The 18,464-nt window shown below is 45.0% G+C and overlaps 1 protein-coding gene across 2 annotated transcripts in view; it reads right to left on the reverse strand.

The window, feature by feature from the left end:
* MEF2C (myocyte enhancer factor 2C) overlaps positions 1-18,464 on the reverse strand; it is a 356,157-nt gene that overhangs the window by 306,830 nt on the left and 30,863 nt on the right. For both annotated transcript variants that reach the window (XM_077288831.1, XM_077288814.1), the window contains exon 2: positions 3,841-3,923. The gene's annotated coding sequence lies outside the window, so the exon portion shown is untranslated. The remainder of the gene's footprint in view (positions 1-3,840; positions 3,924-18,464) is intronic.

Below are 18,464 nucleotides of genomic sequence, written 5' to 3' on the forward strand. Positions count from 1 at the left end.
GCTTATTTTTTGCGAACCGAGCTGATGTTTTTAATGATACCATATTGGTGCAGATACGCTCTTTTGATCGCCCGTTATTGCATTTTAATGCAATGTCGCAGAGACCAAAAAAAGTAAATCTGGCGTTTCAAATGTTTTTCTCGCTATGCTGTTTAGCGATCAGATTAATCCTTTTTTATTGATAGATCGGGCGATTCTGAACGCAGCGATAGCAAATATGTGTAGGTTTGATTTTTTATTGTTTTATTTTGAATGGGGCGAAAGGGGGGTGATTTAAACTTTTATATTTTTTAATTTTTTTCATATTTGTTTAACTTTTTTTTAACTTTTGCCATGCTTCAATACCCTCTGTGGGAGGCTAGAAGCTGTCACAACTCGATCGGCTCAGCTACATGGGAGCGATCATCAGACCGCTCCTATGTAGCTGAATTCCTGCATTGCTATGAGCGCCAACCACAGGGTGGCGCTCATAGCAATCCGGCATCAGCAACCATAGAGGTCTCAAGGACCTCTATGGTTACTATGCAGACGCATCGCTGACCCCCGATCATGTGACGGGGGTCGGCGATGCGCTCTTTTCCGGCCCGATGGCCGGAAGCGCCGGTTAAATGCCGCTGTCAGCATTTGACAGTGGCATTTAACTAGTTAATAGCGGCGGGTGAATCGTGATTTCATCCACCGCTATTGCGGGCACACGTCAGCTGTTCAAAACTGCTGACATGCCTAGGCTTTGAGGTGGGCTCAGCGCCGGAGCCCACATCAAAGCAGGGGATCCGACCTCCGCAGTAATAGTATGGCGGAGGTCGTGAAGGTGTTAAGATGTAAGTTTTACAAAATTACTGCAGAAATACACGTAGGATACATCCTGGAGACCCTCAACCAGCTACTACCACTACCGCGTCCAGTGATTGGCTGAGTGGGCAATTCCAGCCATTTCTGGGGAGTCAAGGATCGGGAAGCACAGATCAGTAGGTACTGGGTAAGACCTGTATGGGATCTGTGAGGGACAGCATGATTCCCTTTACTAATTTTAACTTATATGAACCCTTAAAGGTTCAATTTTGATCATTGGAAAACCATTTTTAAAGAAATATTAATAAAGATCATGTTTTCTAATTTTAACGATAGTGAAAGTTACCTCATACAGTGTTACTGGGCAAAGGAAAATTATGAGACTAGAAACCAGGTGAGGTAATAAGGGTAGAATAAAAAAAGGATAATATTTGAAGACAAAAGCCAAGCTAATATTCCAATAATAATATTTCTAATAATGTTAAAGGGATATGAGATAGAGAACAATTTGCTGATCGCGGGGATTCTTACTGCTGAACCCCCTGTGATCCCAAGAACGGGGCACTATAACCCCTGTTTATGGATCTCTGCAGCTACATTTTGAATAGAGCAGGCATGGAAATGCTCGACTTCCACTATATTCGTTCTCCTCGACCTCCACTCCATTCATTCTCCTGGTCCTCCACTCCATTCATTCTCCTTGACCTCAACTCCATTAATTCTCCTCGACCTCCACTCCATTCATTCTCCTTGACCTCCACTCCATTCATTCTTCTCGACCTTCACTCCATTCATCCTCCTTGACCTCCACTCCATTCATTCTCCTTGACCTCCACTCCATTCATTCTTTAATTAGACTGATAAGTGATCTCAGATAGTCTCATAGTCATAGGTCGAGTGTGCACACCTCAGTTCCATATAGGACATTTTCTCTGGAACGTTCGGGGTCCCAGCGTTCAGAACCCAAGTGATCAGCAAGCTAAGTCATTTTGAGAATAAGCCTTTAATAATATTTACAGGACATTGAATTTCTGTATACTGGAGCTTATAGTTTACAGACATCCTGCTTATCATTAAAAGGTTTACAATTTTTTGAAGGTTTTATTTGAAAAATAATGGTGTTGTGCTTCTTAAAATGACTTTTACTACCCACATTTCTACCATCAGTGCTCCTGTCTTCATAACATATCACTTATAATACTAGTATTTCTAATATTATTAAGGTCCAGTTCAGTTCAGTTTATTTCTTATATGGGTATTCAAGTAAGAAGACTTTATCACTTACACATAGGACAGAGAGTAAAGGTACCATCACACTCAGCAACTTTGCAAAGAGAACGACAACTATCCGTGACGTTGCAGCGTCCTAGATAGCGATCTCATTGTGTTTGACATGCAGCAGCGATCTGGATCCCGCTGTGCCATCGCTGGTCGGAGCTAGAAGTCCAGAACTTTATTTTGTCGCCAGGTCAGCGTGTATCGTCATGTTTGACAGCAAAAGCAACGACGCTAACAATGGATGTAATGGAGCTAACAACCAGCGAGAACGATAAGTGAGTCGCCGTTACGTCACTGGATCGCTCCTGCATCGTTCTGGAGTTGCTGTGTTTGACGTCTCTACAGCGACCTAAACAGCGACGCTCCAGCGATCTATTTAGGTCGGCTCGTTGTCTATATCGCCGCAGCATCGCTGAGTGTGACGGTACCTTAACTTCAAAATCAGTGGGGTTCATAGATAGATGATAGTGATGAACAGCACCTATAGAGATAGAATGGAGCTGAGGCTGAGCATGCGCTACAGTTGAAGTATAGGCGATGGGCGGTGGCGTCAGTGGTTGGATTGGTGTGGTGACCTCTTTTTACTAGTGTACCCCTGCTGACTGCTCTACAATTCTAAAAGTGTGAAAGTGAAGCTCCATTTTTACACACCATGTGCTAAAGTTCAGCCTTCTGTGTTAAAGTTTTGAGATTCATTTTTTAAATACAATTTCCAACTCTCAGAAATAGTCATAGAGGTAAATAATAAAATTCCAACCCCCCACAGCCACCACAAGGCAACCATCACAGCTTAGTGTATGTAGTGTAACCACTGTTTTGTTCTTGTTCTTATTGGAATGTGCACATTAGAGATTCAGAATGAAAGCAGCAAAACCATGAAGCCATCAAAGGAGACTACCTGATGAAGCTGCTTGAAAGGATACCAAGGGTGTTTAAAGTTGTTATAGGAGTAAAAAGGAGTTACTTTGAGAATCTATGGTTAAACAGATATTCTGGTTTATTTCACATGTGTCTCTTTATGATTTTGCTGCCTTCAGTCACAATCTACAATGTGCTCATTCCAATAAGAACAAGGAAAGCTATTACAAGAACAGGGGTGTCCAAACTTTTGCTCAGTACTGTATTGCATTGAATTACACTACACTACCATTTGACCGGTACTGTATATAACAGTGTGCAGGAAACATATATATTCTTATTCCTAATATTTCAGGCTGTTAAGCCAACGGGATTCCAAAATATCCTTTTGGCCCATTTGAGAAGACCAATACTCTTAATAATCTTTGATAGTTGGGGTCCTGAAGTCACACCACTGAGTGGTCAGAGCCTGAACAAAGTTAGTCATGTCTCAGCCATAAGAGGCTGAAATGGGACTAATTCGTTAAACCCCATGCATACAATAATGCTGCATTGGAAGGCATGAACTAGAGTTGGATCCATGTAAATTTTCAACAAGAATTTTCCTCCTCTGTTCTAGTTTTTATTTTTGGGAATCAAAAAGGCAGCATCAAAATGACCAATTTAAACAGAGAATCTCCTATATGACAGTTTAGTCTGGAAAACATTTTCTTCTGAAAAACATTTGTGGGCAGTTAGTTATAGCAAAAGATTGATTTGGATTATGTATTTTTGGTGTTATCTTTAGAATGTAGTTATTTTGTCAGTGCCTACCATGTTACCATGGGTATAAGCTAATTACATTACCTGACTGACGGTATATGTAGCCATTCTGCATCTTTCCTTTACATGACAAAAAACGGATAAACTTACCGTTCACACCTCGGTTTCCAAATTCAAGTGTTTGAAGCTTTTCAGTTGCATTGAAGTAATTTCACAGTTCTTTTGTTCGGCACCTTCAAAATGAAATATCGGAAAAGATAATTATTATTTTTTGAAAAAAATTGAATTTAAGAAAAACGTTATGTAAAATTCTTATTCTTTAGCGCCGCTATGGTCGTCTTCTGCAGTTTGTGACCTGAAAAATTGCTCCAGTGTTTGTTGGGCGATCTGGAAGTCAGAATGAGACCCTGATAGTTGCAGTCACAAGATGGCGCTGTGGGACTGAAGCGGTGCTGGGAAGAGCTGAAGACAGCAACTGGTGAGTATAATTCTGGGGTCAGGGAACAAAGAGTAGTTGCACCACTCCAGAGCTGAAATAAAAGAAATGCTGGAGTGGTGCTTTAAAGTGTACTTCCAAACAAACATCTATCTATCTATCTATCTATCTATCTATCTATCTATCTATCTATCTATCTATCTAGAAAAAGAAAACAAAGAACAGCACATCATCATAGTGCAAAAACAAGTAGCTTTTATTAGCCCATCATGCAACGTTTCGGCTCTGTGTGTGAGCCTTCTTCAAGCTTGCATGATGGGCTATTAAAAGCTACTTGTTTTTGCACTATGATGGTGTGCTGCTTCCATTTTTTCCGTATCTATCAATCTATCTATCTACTATATATCTATTTATTTATCTATCTATTATCTATCTATCTATTATCCATCTAACATCTATCTATCTATTATCTATCTACAGTATCTATCTATCTATCATCTATCTATCTACAGTATCTATCTATCTATCTATCTATTATCTATCTATCATTTATCTATCTACTATCTATCTATCTACAGTATCTATCTATCATCTATCCATCTACAGTATCTATCTATCTATCTATCTATCTATCTATCTATCTATCTATCTATCTATCTATCTATTATCTACCTATCATCTATCTATTTACAGTATCTATCTATCTACCTATCATCTATCTATCTACCGGTATCTATCTATCTATCTATCTATCTATCTATCTATCTATCTATCTATCTATAATCTATCTATCTACTATCTATCTACAGTATCTGTCTATCATCTATCTATCTATCTATCTATCTATCTATCTATCTATCTATCTATCTATCTATTATTGTAACAACCCTGCCGGCATCACTGCATGGCCTTCCATTCCCCACCTGCCTGTTACATCAACTCACTCACCCAGTGCCATGCTGTGAGATCTGACTGCTGCCTGTTCCATGCCATGTGCTTCATGGCCACTTGCTCTGTGTACACTTCCTGGCTGGGTGCATAGGGGGGCGGCGCCAGCCACTCCGGATTCTTATTGAGACTGTGTGCACCTCCCTAAGGTGTCCCTGGCCAATGGCCTAGAGGCCTCTGGTACTTAAGGCATCCTCACCCATTGGAGGATGCCTGAGCAAACTATTTCCCTCAGTTAGCACTTGCTACTGAGCTGCCAGGTCGTGTCTGTTTCCTGTCTCAAAGAGCTGCAATTTGCAGGCCTTCATCTGTGTTCTATTTGTGTATCCGTGTCTGTTCCTGTCTGTACTCTGGTCTATGTCCGTTCCTGTTCCTCCTTTGTCATTAGTCATTTCTCACTCTGCTGTGTTTACCTCCGCCTTATCTTTCTGCTCTATTCGCCACTGTCTGTGGTTCTGCTTCTCTCTGCTCAGTTCTGCCACAACCTGTGGTTCTGTGCCTCTCAGCTTTGCTCTCAGCTCTGCACTCTGTGGCTTTGCTCTGCGGCTCCGCTCAGCTCTCGCTCTGCGGCTCCGCTTCTTGCGGTTCTACCTGGCTCCGCTCCTTGTGGTTCTGCATCTCCTACTCTTGGCTCCACCTCCTGCTCTTAGGTCCACCTTCTCCCTCTCTGCTCCGCCTTCTCCTATTCTTCTCTTGCTCCGCCTCCTGTGGTTCTGCTTTGCATCCGCTCTTGCTTTACCTCTCTTCTGCAACTTGCCATACAGGTCTCTACCTGTTTGTTTATATTCACCAGTCTGAACAGGTTCTTACCTGTTTCCATACATCCGCCTGTATACCAGTTCCTACCAGAGTATCAGCCCTGTCTGCCAGTGCCAGCCGTGCCCGCCTGTCTGCCTGAGTGCCAGCCGCGCCCATCTGCCTGCCTGTATCTCCGTCAAGCCAGTCTGCCCGTCAGGGCCTTTGCCATACCCATCCGTCAGCCAGTGTCACAGCCGTGCCTGCCTGCCTGTGTCTTGTCCCCGATGGGATCAGCATCCACAGTCCGACTCCACCCTGGAGTGGTACCTGGTAGCTTCCTATTGCACAAGTCTGTCCTCACCATCAGAGGCTCCAGCGAACACCTAGGAAGCTACTTACTTACGCCCCTTCCAGGGAAGTTCGGTCTGTGGTCCAGTGGGGCCACACCCCCAGGTGCCCGCGCCAACCAGTCTCAGCGCCAGTGCTACAATTATCTATCTATCATTTATCTATCTACTATCCATCTATCTACAGTATCTATCTATCATCTATCAATCTACAGTATCTATCTATCTATTATCTATCATTCATCTATCTACTATTCATCTATCTACAGTATCTATCATCTATCTATCTATCTATCTATCTATCTATCTATCTATCTATCTATCTATCTATTATCTATCTATCCATCCAATGCCTTCCCTGAGTCAGTGTTTGGATGATAGATGTATAACCTTAGTAACTTTTATGCATTACATTTAGATACTCATGATTGCAAAGAGCAGTACAATATTTGTTACCTGCATTCAGTAAATAAGGGATATTATTATTATACTGTAATTCTAGGAGCATTTCGTAGCACTTGAGCTGGGATGTACTAAGTCCGCTGTTGTTAAAGACATGGTGGCTGTCAAACAGCAGGGATCTCCCATGCAGCTGCTTTCTATATTGTCCCTGCATGACCCAACCCTGCAACCACTAGAAAGCTGACGGATGGTTTGGAAGCCGAGCTATGAAAGCACAAAGTGCTACAATATCGTTCATGCCAGTGTGGCATCACAGGGGTGATGGAAAAAGGCCCAGCTGACAATCATCATTTTGAACATATGTTCTCTTGATGCAAAGAGTTTTTCTCTGTCAAGCTCCAATATATGTGTCTTTCTATTTTTTTTTAAATTAAACAACAGAAAAGAAGCTTCATCTAAAGGAATAAGAAAAATAGACAGAATAATATGGTCAGAGATGTCATACAGTATACACAGTATTTACAGCAAAGTCTATATATAAATATGTACACTGTATATACAGTATGTGTGTGTCAGTGCGCGCATGTATATATGTATATGTATATATATCGTTATGTTATACTGTATACTGTATATGTCTGTCAGTGCACTCATGTATATGTAAATATATACCGTTATGTTATATTGTATATATGTGTGTGTCAGTGCGTACATGTATATATGTATATAAATATACACTGCTCAAAAAAATAAAGGGAACACTTAAACAACAGAATATAACTGCAAGTAAATCAAACTTCTGTGAAATCAAACTGTCCACTTAGGAAGCAACACTGATTGACAATCAATTTCACATGCTGTTGTGCAAATGGAATAGACAACAGATGGAAATTATTGGCAATTATCAAGACACACTCAATAAAGGAGAGGTTCTGCAGGTGAGGACCACAGACCACATCTCAGTACCAATGCTTTCTGGCAGATGTTTGGTCAATTTAGAATGTTGGTTGTGCTTTGACACTTGTGGTAGCATGAGACAGACTCTACAACCCACAGAAGTGGCTAAGGTAGTGCAGCTCATCCAGGATGGCACATCAATGTGAGCTGTGGCAAGAAGGTTTGCTGTGTCTGTCAGCGTAGTGTCCAGAGGCGGGAGGTGCTACCAGGAGACAGGCCAGTACACCAGGAGACGTGGAGGGGGACATAAGAGAGCAACAACCCAGCAGCAGGACCGCTACCTCCGCCTTTTTGCAAGGAGGAACAGGAGGAGCACTGCCAGAGCCCTGCAAAATGACCTCCAGCAGGCAACAAATGTGCATGTGTCTGCACAAACGATTAGAAACCCAACTATGATGTCCACAGATGGGGGTGGTGCTCACAGCCCAACACCATGCAGGACGCTTGCCATTTGCCGCAGAACACCAGGATTGGTAAATTCGCCACTGGCACCCTGTGGTCTTCACAGATGAAAGCAGGTTCACACTGAGCACATGTGACAGACGTGTCAGAGTCTGGAGATGCCGTGGAGAGCAATCTGCTGCCTGCCACATCCTTCAGCATGACCAGTTTGGCAGCAGGTCAGTAATGGTGTGGGGTGGCATTTCTTTGGAGGGCCGCAGAGCCCTCCATGTGCTCGCCAGAGGTAGCTTACTGCCATTAGGTACCGAGATGAGATCCTCAGACCCCTTGTGAGACCATATGCTGGTGCGGTTGGCCCTGGGTTCCTCCTAATGCAGGACAATGCCAGACCTCATGTGGCTGGAGTGTGTCACCAGTTCCTGCAAGATGTAGGCATTGAAGCTATGGATGGGCCTGCCCATTCCCCAGACCTGAATCCGATTGAGCACATCTGGGACATCATGTCTCGCTCCATCCACCAAGCATCACCAAGTATCAGTCCAAATCCAGACCTCCATGGGATATTCATTTTGATTTACATTGATAATTGTTATGTTTTATTGTTCTGAACACATTCCACTATGCAATGAATAAAAATTTGCAACTGGAATATTTATTTCAGAGATATCTAGGATGTGGTATTTTAGTGTTCCCTTTATTTTTAGTTTTCCCTTTATTTTTTTGAGCAGTGTACTGTATATATACCATTATATTATAATATGCGTGAAGACAAGAAGAAGACGTCATCCTATGAAGATGGGAGGCCCCAGACCGGACCGCGACGCCCATCGGATCGCTCACCAAGGTGAGTATAATATAACCTCTTTTTCTCATCTTTCAGGATACATCGGGGGCTTATCTACAGCATTGCAGAATACTGTAGATAAGCCCCTGATGCTGGTGGGCTTAGCTCAACTTCCATTTTGGGGGTGACAGGTTCCCTTTAAGGACTCAGATTTTTAATTGCAAATGTTCAATGCAATATAAAATAATACAAAATCCTCCACAGTTTGGAATTCACATTCCACGTCTTCATGGTTGCACAAAGTTACATGCTATACCTTGTGACAAAGTATAGAAAAATCATGTTTTATTGTGTTTTTTTTTTTTTCAAACAAGTGGGTAATCTTGCAATTTTCAGATTTCCATACTGGGGTCCGTACATTGAACCGTGCTCAGGGGAGCAGCAATAGTTGCACAAGGACCAGTAGTGTTTTTGCTCAACCATCAACAAAAATGACAGTAGACAGTAGTAGATAGGATATTGGTGGGTGCCTCCATTACAGATTTTTAACGGTATATAGGATCTTCAAGTTACATTTCTGAATATGTCTTTTTGCATTGGATTCATATAGAAACATTTTGACATGCTTTTTGAGATGCCTTTATATGGAGGTTTCTCTCTTAGTTTTGTTTCCACTGTTAGGGTATGTGCATTAAAAATTGTGTGCATCTTTACTTCACTTGTGCCACACTTTTTATGCATTTTTTCCTCAATTAGGTCTCATTGCAGGAGAATGACAGCAGATAGGATAAACAAGGCAATTGCAAACTTGCTTATTTTCAGGTTGTCTAACTAATTAAAGGGAGTCTGTCACCAGGTTTTCACTATGAAATCTGAGAGCAGCATAATGTAGGGGTTGAGACCCTAGTTACAGCAAATTTGTTGCTTACTGGGCCAAGTTTTGCTTTTTCAATACAGTCAGTGGTTTATCGGCAGGAGATTATCACTACAGGACAAGCTGCTCTCATGCCTCCTAGTCCAACCACACCCCCAGCACTGATTATCAGATCTGTCACTATACAATATACACAGAAAGCTGATTAACCCATTAAAGCCCTTTACACATGTGATAGCTGATGGAGGAGGGCACATACGGTCATCAACTATCTCTCCCAACTCTCCCATACACATGAACGCTCAGCTCAAGATGAATGTTTTAAGAGATTTTCAATGGGGAGAGCGGATACAGTTTCAGGGTTCTCTCCTGAATAATAAAAAGTGTTAAGCTTTAATATTCAAACTATCTGACCGTCATCTATGGTGAGATGATCTGGCAGGAGAGTGTCAGGAGACCCTCATAGAGATTAGGCTGCCGGTCAATTCTGCCGATATTGATGGGTTAAAATACTTAAAAGTCATATAAACCTACTCAATGTGAAATATCTTATCATCATGAATAATTTTCTATTATTTCCATTCTCTTATTATTTTCTATTACACAACAAGAACAATTTTCTCCGAGATCCGTTACATTTTTTAAGCTTGAGTGTAGCAATGCTATGAAAGCGAGCTAGTACGCTCAGCACCACTGTAACACTGGCCGTGGACAAGGGGAAAAAATTGCCGATGGTTACATTAAACAAGAAAGGAGGCTCTTGAGAAAAAAATTCAAGATAGCAAAGATTAAATACAAAACTTTACAGAAAACTGTGTCAGAAGAATTGCCTGGGAACGAATCGGGAAGTCAAGAGAAATGCTTGGGAACGGGTCAGGAAAGGTCATGGCAGTGTCCTCATGTATAGATCTTGCCCGGAAGACAGGCATGGGAAACGTTACATGAGAGTGAAGAAAATGAAGCTCACCAATTTTATTAGTTGGAAAGCAGACATATGACAGTATAAATGAATTGTGATAACATACCTCTCGCAGAGACCAAAGTCACTGATAATATGTTCATAGATGTTAACTGTCAATTATTCACAGAACATATCAGTAAGATCCTGACAGTGTAAAAGTGACTTTCAACAGTTTCTTTCAACTCCTGGGTCATTTCTTCCATTGCAGTGTTAAGGGTATAGATCAAGGTTACACCATGAATGTCATTAATACAGATACATTTTCCTGTGCACAATAATTCAGACATCTGTGCTTTTCTTGTACTAATCTTGAACTCGTCTCCAATAAACTTTACACTGCGAGTTGTTCATCATCTCCGTACATGGTAAAAGCATTGTGATCTCGAAGATTTGTATTGCTGTATGGTTTCAGCATTGTGGCTCCAAGTCTCACGGTTCAGTTCAGTCTCCTGCAGCTAAGACGTACCCAGGATAGGAAACACTGACAAAACGGGGGAAGAAAAATGGATATCGGACATGGTGATTTCTTCATACTTGAAAAACGGTCCTTGTTTTTTACAGTGTGCTGTACCCATTTTTTATCTGTGTGTCAATTTTTACAATTATTGCTTTTCACATCTAAAAAAAAAACCTTAGCCTCTCCTGCCCATTGAACACTAATTGAGGCCGTGGCGTGCAGCTAAAATACCGCAACACTGCTGGAACATGTGAACACCGTCTAAACGAGTTATCCCCGACTCAGTCATTGAACAATCAATTGATCATCAATGTTGAAGTGATGGGGTCTAATTGCTCAGAGCTTCATTCATAATCAGAATTAAGCAGTTCAAGACCAGGTCATTTTCTCCTGCTCATGACCAGACACATTTTCAGGGGTTTTTTTTTTACATGGTCTCATTTGGATGTTCAAGAATTTTTTATTATAGCTATACAGGTGGCTTCATTTTTATATCATTTTCATTTTTTTTACAATAATGGAGGAAAATATTAAACAAAATAAAGAAATATGTGTCTGCTTTTCTATGTTGTTTCAATTTTTTTATTGCCATAACGCAGTACTAATGTAAGAAGATGGACCGGGGGTACTTTTCTTGCTCACTGTTCCAGAACTGTCAGGGCTGTCACCATTGTTGCCCGGGGGAAAGCTTTCTGACCAGGACCGACCTTTGTACTGTTCAACTGGGGGTGTGTCAGAGATAAAAGGGGCTGTGCACAGGAAGACAGGGAGAGACTTGGCGGGAAGACAGCGTGCGCAGCAAGGGAAGGTTGGTGCTCGATCCTTCGAGCAACGTGACAGCGCAGGCCAGTGCTATAGACCCCCGACCGTCAAGTACAGTGACTGTGAGAAGAGACCTGCAGTTTGAAAGTGCCAGAGTACAAGGGTGACTTACATAGAACTGCGTTCTACCTCAACCGTAGTGTTCTGCCAAGCTGAACTATGCTCGGGCAGCATCAAAGACTGTTCTTCATTTCTCACATCGAATCCAGATCCAGGACCCCACTCGAGACAGCGAGGACTCGTCGCCACCATTAGAAACCACATCTTCAACTTCTTCAGGACTACCCCGGAGTCATCACGCACCGGTTGTGAAGGCACCACCGTTGAACATTAAAGGGAACCTGTCAGCAGATTTTGCCGCTATAAGATGCGGCCACTGCCTTTCAGGGCTTATCTACAGTGTTAGGGCTAGCGGAACACACCAAATAATTAGAGTAGATAGAGTAAGGTGCATTCGCAACCCGGGGTCCACCGTGCAGAGATTGAACCTGCTGCTAAGTAATGACGGACTATATGGCAGTGCAATGTGGATACACACATGGGTTAACTTCACCCTGTGTGGAGGAAGCGAACCCTGTTGCATCACAGGGCCGCGGTGCTGCACCAAGAGCACAAGCAAGGAGTCCCAGAACTCAATCCCGAGACACAGGATTAGAGTTCATATAGACCTCTTGCGCTCGACACCGCAACTGGGGTGTCAGAGAGAAAAAAATAATATTAATAAAGTTGTACGAGAGTGCGTGCAGTGCAGCACTGGCGGACGCCACTAACCACCCAGGCTTGGGTCAGGAAAACACTGTGAAAGCGCACGGCGCCGCACTGGCGGTCACAGCAATAGACGCTGTTTTGTGTGTTACGTGCTGATGGCTAAGTCGGGCGCTGGATATCAATCATCCACCTTACGCGAGCAGTCATTCAATAGGGATGGGATATTTAAGGACAACTTGCACTCATCAACACACACACACATATACAAATGTACACTAGCGCATGGCCGTGCGGTCATGCGAACGTTTTATAGCTACAGCATGTACAGGACCTTCCCAGAAGGACCAATGGGAAGCTGCCACAGAAGTTGAGCACCTTCAGGACCTTCCTGGAGGACCAATGGGATCTTCTGCAGTATCTGAGCATGTGACCCTCGATCTCCAATGGGAGATCTTGCCCTGGGCATGCTCAGAAGGGGAAAAGCAGGACTTAGTCCCAAAAGCATCTGCTCACCGCTGCCCAGCAATGGCTTCAATGGCAGAAGCTGGAAAAGCAGCAGTAACCCTATGCACAGAGTGAAACTGAGCAAGATGCTGGGACCAACGTCTCCGCTGAGCAGACTCCATTGCTGGCTGGAGAAGAGTGGGAGTCCACAGCGGAGATGGTTCGAGATTCCCCCTGTGCAGAGGCAGGAACTCGACACCTAACATTACCCCCCCTCCGTGGAGCTCGCTACACTCGAAGGCAGCAATGAGCTGTGGAGCTCGAATGTGTTCAGCAGGCTCCCAGGACCTGTCCTCTGGGCCATAACCCTTCCAATCCACCAAATAAAATTTTTTGCCACGTACCACCTTGCATCCCAAAATAGCGTTCACCTCGTAATCATCTGTAGACGAACCCGATGTCCCGGCAGATGACTTGAAAAACCGGGACATGTATACGGGCTTCAAGAGGGACACATGAAAGGTGTCGGTGATACCCAGGCGTGGAGGAAGAACCAGACTGTAGACCACAGGGTTAACCTGTTCGAGGACCTTGAAGGGACCCAAGTAGCGAGGTGCAAACTTAGTGGACTCAACACTAGGGTTGAGCGAATTTTATTTTTATAGGATCGGGTCAGGTTTCACGAAACCCGACTTTCTCAAAAGTCGGGTCGAGTGAAATCGGCCGATCCTATAAAAAAGTCGGGGTCGGGGTCGGCCGAAACGCGAAACCCAAATCAGTGCAATGGGATACTATGGTTCCCAGGGTCTGAAGGAGAGAAAACTCTCCTTCAGGCCCTGGGATCCATATTTAAGTGTAAAATAAAGAATTAAAATAAAAAATATTGATATACTCACCCTCTGACGCGTCCTGGTACTAACCGGCATCTTCCGTTCCTAAGAATGGCGCTTGAAAGACCTTTCGAATGCTTTACGGCTTGTGATTGGTCGCGGCGGCCCACGTGACCTCTCAGCGACCAATCACAACAAGCCGTGACGTAATTCTCAGGTCCTAAATTCCTCATTCTAGGAATTTAGGCCATGAGAATTACGTCACGGCTTGTGATTGGTCGCTGAGCGGTCACGTGGGCCGCCGCGACCAATCACAAAGCCGTGACATCATCTAAGGCCCTTCACGCGCTAATTCTTAAGAAGGAAGGCTGCCGGAAAGAAGCGGAGGGTGAGTATATTCCTATTAGGTATATACTCACCCTCGGACGCACCCTGCTTCTTTCCGGCAGCCTTCCTTCTTAAGAATTAGCGCGTGAAGGGCCTTAGATGACGTCACGGCTTTGTGATTGGTCGCGGCGGCCCACGTGACCACTCAGCGACCAATCACAAGCCGTGACGTAATTCTCATGGCCTAAATTCCTAGAATGAGGAATTTAGGACCTGAGAATTACGTCACGGCTTGTTGTGATTGGTCGCTCAGCGGTCACGTGGGCCGCCGCGACCAATCACAAGCCGTGAAGCATTCAAAAGGTCTTTCAAGCGCCATTCTTAGGAACGGAAGATGCCGGTTACCAGAGGTGATATCCAGGCTGCGTCGGAGAGGTGAGTATATCAATATTTTTTATTTTAATTCTTTATTTTACACTTAAATGTGGATTCCGATACCGAGTTCCGATATCGCAAACATATCGGAACTCGGTATCGGAATTCTGACACCAGATTCAGAAGATTGCCGACCTCATGGCCGACCCCACACAGGGGTCGGGTCGGGTTTCATGAAACCCGACTTTGCCAAAAGTCGGCGACTTCTGAAAATGGCCGACCCGTTTCGCTCAAGCCTACTCAACACGCAGCCTGATGTTAAGGGCGGAGAGCCACACTAAGTCACCAGAAGCAAAGGTCGGAGCGGGGCGCCGATGAGCATCGGCGGAGGACCTCATTCTCTCCTTGGAGGCCCGAATGGCATCCTGAGTGCGGTCCAAATGTCCCATGCCTCCACAGCCCAGTCTGCCACCCTGGAGTTGATGGAAGACACCAGCATGGGCACAGGGACACGCGGATGCTGGCCATAATTTAGGAGGAATGAAGTCTGACCGGTGGAGTCGGCTATGGCGTTGTTAAGTGCAAACTCTGCCCACGGTAGCAAGGATTCCCAGTCATCCTGCCTGGCAGAAACAAAATGTCGTAAATATGTGACCATGGTCTGGTTGGCCCTCTCTACCAACCCATTCATCTCAGGATGATATGCTGAAGAGAGATTCAACTCAATACTGAGTAAAGACAAAGCTCTCTCCAGAATCGAGATGCAAACTGGGGATCCCGGTCACTGACAATTTTGTCCGGCATACCGTGTAGGCGAAAGATATGTTTGATGAACAATGCAGCCAGAGCCTGTGCAGAAGGTAGCAGTGGAAGAGGCACCAAGTGCACCATTTTGGAAAAATGGTCGGTGATCACCCAGATAATGGTGCAGCTACGAGACTTGGGTAAGCCCACCCCAAAGGCCTGTCTGCCACCGGCAGGGGGTAAAGCAACCCAGCTGGCCGTTGCTGAGGAGACTTGTTCTTGGCGCAGGAGATACACGCCCGAACATAGTCTGCGACATCACGAGCCATATGCGGCTACCAGTACGTCCTCACCAAGAGCTCAGATGTCCTCTTTCCCAAAATGTCCACCCACCCTGGACGAGTGAGCCCAAGAGAGAACCTCCAGTCACAAATTACATGGAACAAAAGTCTTGCCTGGGGGCACAGACTCTAGCAAAACCGGAGCCACAGTTCTCAGGCTCTCTGAAGGGACAATAAGCCGAGGCTCCTCCTCCTCCTCCTCTGATGACACTACAGAGCGAGAGAGAGCGTCGGCACGAACGTTCTTCTCCCCGGAAAGAAAATGAAGGGTGAAATGGAACCGGGAGAAGAACAGGGACCATCTAGCCTGACGAGAATTTAGCCGCTGGGCTGTCTGTAAATACATCAAGTTCTTGTAGTCTGTGAACACCTGGAAGGGAAAGCGATCTCCCTCCAGAAGATGTCTCCACTCTGAGAAAGCCAACTTCATAGCTAGCAACTCCCTGTCCCCAATGGAATAATTCCTCTCCGCTGGTGAAAAGATCTTAGAGAAGAAGAAGCAAGGATGCTTCCGACCTTGAGCATCCTTTTGGAAGAGGACTGCTCCAGCACCAACGGATGAGGCATCCACCTCCATAATAAATGGCCTATCTACATTGGGGCGATGTAGGATGGGAGCGCTAGCGAAGTGTGACTTAATCGAGAGAAAGGCCTTGGAGACCTCCTCCGACCACAACTTAGGATTTGCCCCCTTCTTGGTGAGGGCAACCAAGGGAGCTACCAAAGTTGAGAAGTTGGGAATGAACTGGCGATAGTAATTAATGAACCCCATAAAGTGCTGCACCGCTTTGAGAGAATGGGATTCCTGCCAGTCCATCACAGCCTGTAGCTTGGCAGGATCCATAGCCAATCCCTGGGCAGAGATGATATAGCCAAGGAAAGGCAAGGATTCCTGCTCAAACACACACTTCTCCAACTTGGCATAGAGGGAGTTAGCCCGTAGGAGGTCGAAGACCTTGCAAACATCTCTCCGGTGGGAGTCTATATCTGGAGAGTAGATGAGAATATCATCCAGATAAACTATGACCGAGGTGGAAAGCATATCCCGGATGATGTCGTTTACAAAGTATTGGAAAACTGCTGGGGCATTACAGAGCCCGAAGGGCATCACCAGATATTCATAGTGCCCATCCCTGGTGTTAAAAGCCGTCTTCCATTCTTCTCCCTCACGGATGTGAATCAGGTTGTAAGCACCCCGCAGATCTAATTTAGTAAATACCCTTGCTCCCCATAGCCTATCAAAAAGCTCAGATATCAGGGGTAGTGGGTACTTATTTTTAACAGTGATGGCATTAAGACACCTGTAGTCTATGCATGGATGTAGTTCTCCACTCTTCTTCTGTACGAAGAAGAACCCAGCCCCTGCAGGTGACACTGACTTCCTAATGAATCCTCTTGCTAGATTATCTCGGATATAATGTGAAATTGCCTCCATCTCTGGGAGAGACAAAGGATAGACTCGACCCCGGGAAGGCTCAGCACCAGGCAAGAGGTCAATAGGGTAGTCATAGGGGTGGTGAGGCGGAAGGGTCTGCGCAGCCCTTTTGGAGAACACGTCTGCATAGGGCCAATATTGCTTCGGAAGAGAGGATAAATCTGCGGGTACCTCAGTAGTAGCATCCTGTACGCTCTCCCTCTGACATCTACCCCCACAAGATTCACCCCATCCTAAAATTCTGCCTGTGGACCACTCGATATGATGATAGTGATACCGTAGCCAAGGCATCCCTAACAGGATCTCATCAATTCCCTCAGGAATGATGAGCAGAGATATAATATCCTGATGAGATGGCAACAAGGACAGAGTGAAAGGGATGGTTTAGTGTGTTATCTGTGAGGGCACTGTTGACCCATTCACCACTCGTACAGTTACTGGTTGAGCTAGCATTACCAGGGGTATTGCGTGATGCTGGGTGAAGGCAGAAGAAATAAAATTGCCCTCCGCTCCAGAATCCACGCAGTGCTCTACCGAGTGAGTGAATGAGCCTATTGTAATTGTCCCCTTAAAGGACAATTTGGAGGCAAACGTCGCCGTGTCTAGTGTACCTCCACCTACTACCACTAGACACTGACATTTCCTCAACCGCTGCGGACATCTGGTGGCAAGATGTCCTGACTGCTGGCAAACATGACAAACCTGGAGTGCAAGAGCGGTCCAGGACTTAGATCCCGCTCGTGACACTTCCATGGCCTCATATGACTCAGGGGCCTGGACTGGAGATTCCAAAGGTTTGGCGAAGGTGGGAGCCAGCCGAAACCTCTGCCTACACTGGGCTCGCTCTAACCTCCGCTCGTGAAAACGGAGGTCAATACAAGTGGACACTGCTATTAACTCCTCCAGTGTGGTGGGAATCTCCCTAGTGGCCAGGGCGTCCTTCACGTGGTCAGCCAGCCCCCTCCAAAATATCGGAATAAGGGCTTTATCTGACCACTCCAGCTCAGATGCTAGGGTGCGGAAGTGGACGGATTTTGGCTGACCAAGGACGAGCCCTGAGTTAATGCCAACAGTTGGAGCGCCGTATCATGGGTGACACGAGGTCCTAAAAAGACCTGCTTCAGAATGCTCAGAAACAACGAAGCACTCTGCACCATATGATCGCCACGCTCCCACAGTGGCATAGCCCACTCCAACGCCCTGTCCGATAGGAGAGACACAATAAACCCCTCCTTAGCCCGCTCTGTAGGGAAACGACAGGCCAGAAGCTCGAGATGTATAGAGCACTGACTCACGAAACCCCTACAAGACTTACTATCACCAGAAAATTTTTCTGGCAGCGGGAGGCGAGATAGATTCGGTACAGGGGTGGCAGAGGACAAGGTTGCTGCAGCCACACTAGCAGCCTGAACAGCAACTGCAGTTACATCCACAGCTGAGGT

This window comes from Ranitomeya variabilis, chromosome 1 (genome assembly GCF_051348905.1).
Source record: "Ranitomeya variabilis isolate aRanVar5 chromosome 1, aRanVar5.hap1, whole genome shotgun sequence".
Classification (NCBI taxonomy): domain Eukaryota; kingdom Metazoa; phylum Chordata; class Amphibia; order Anura; family Dendrobatidae; genus Ranitomeya; species Ranitomeya variabilis.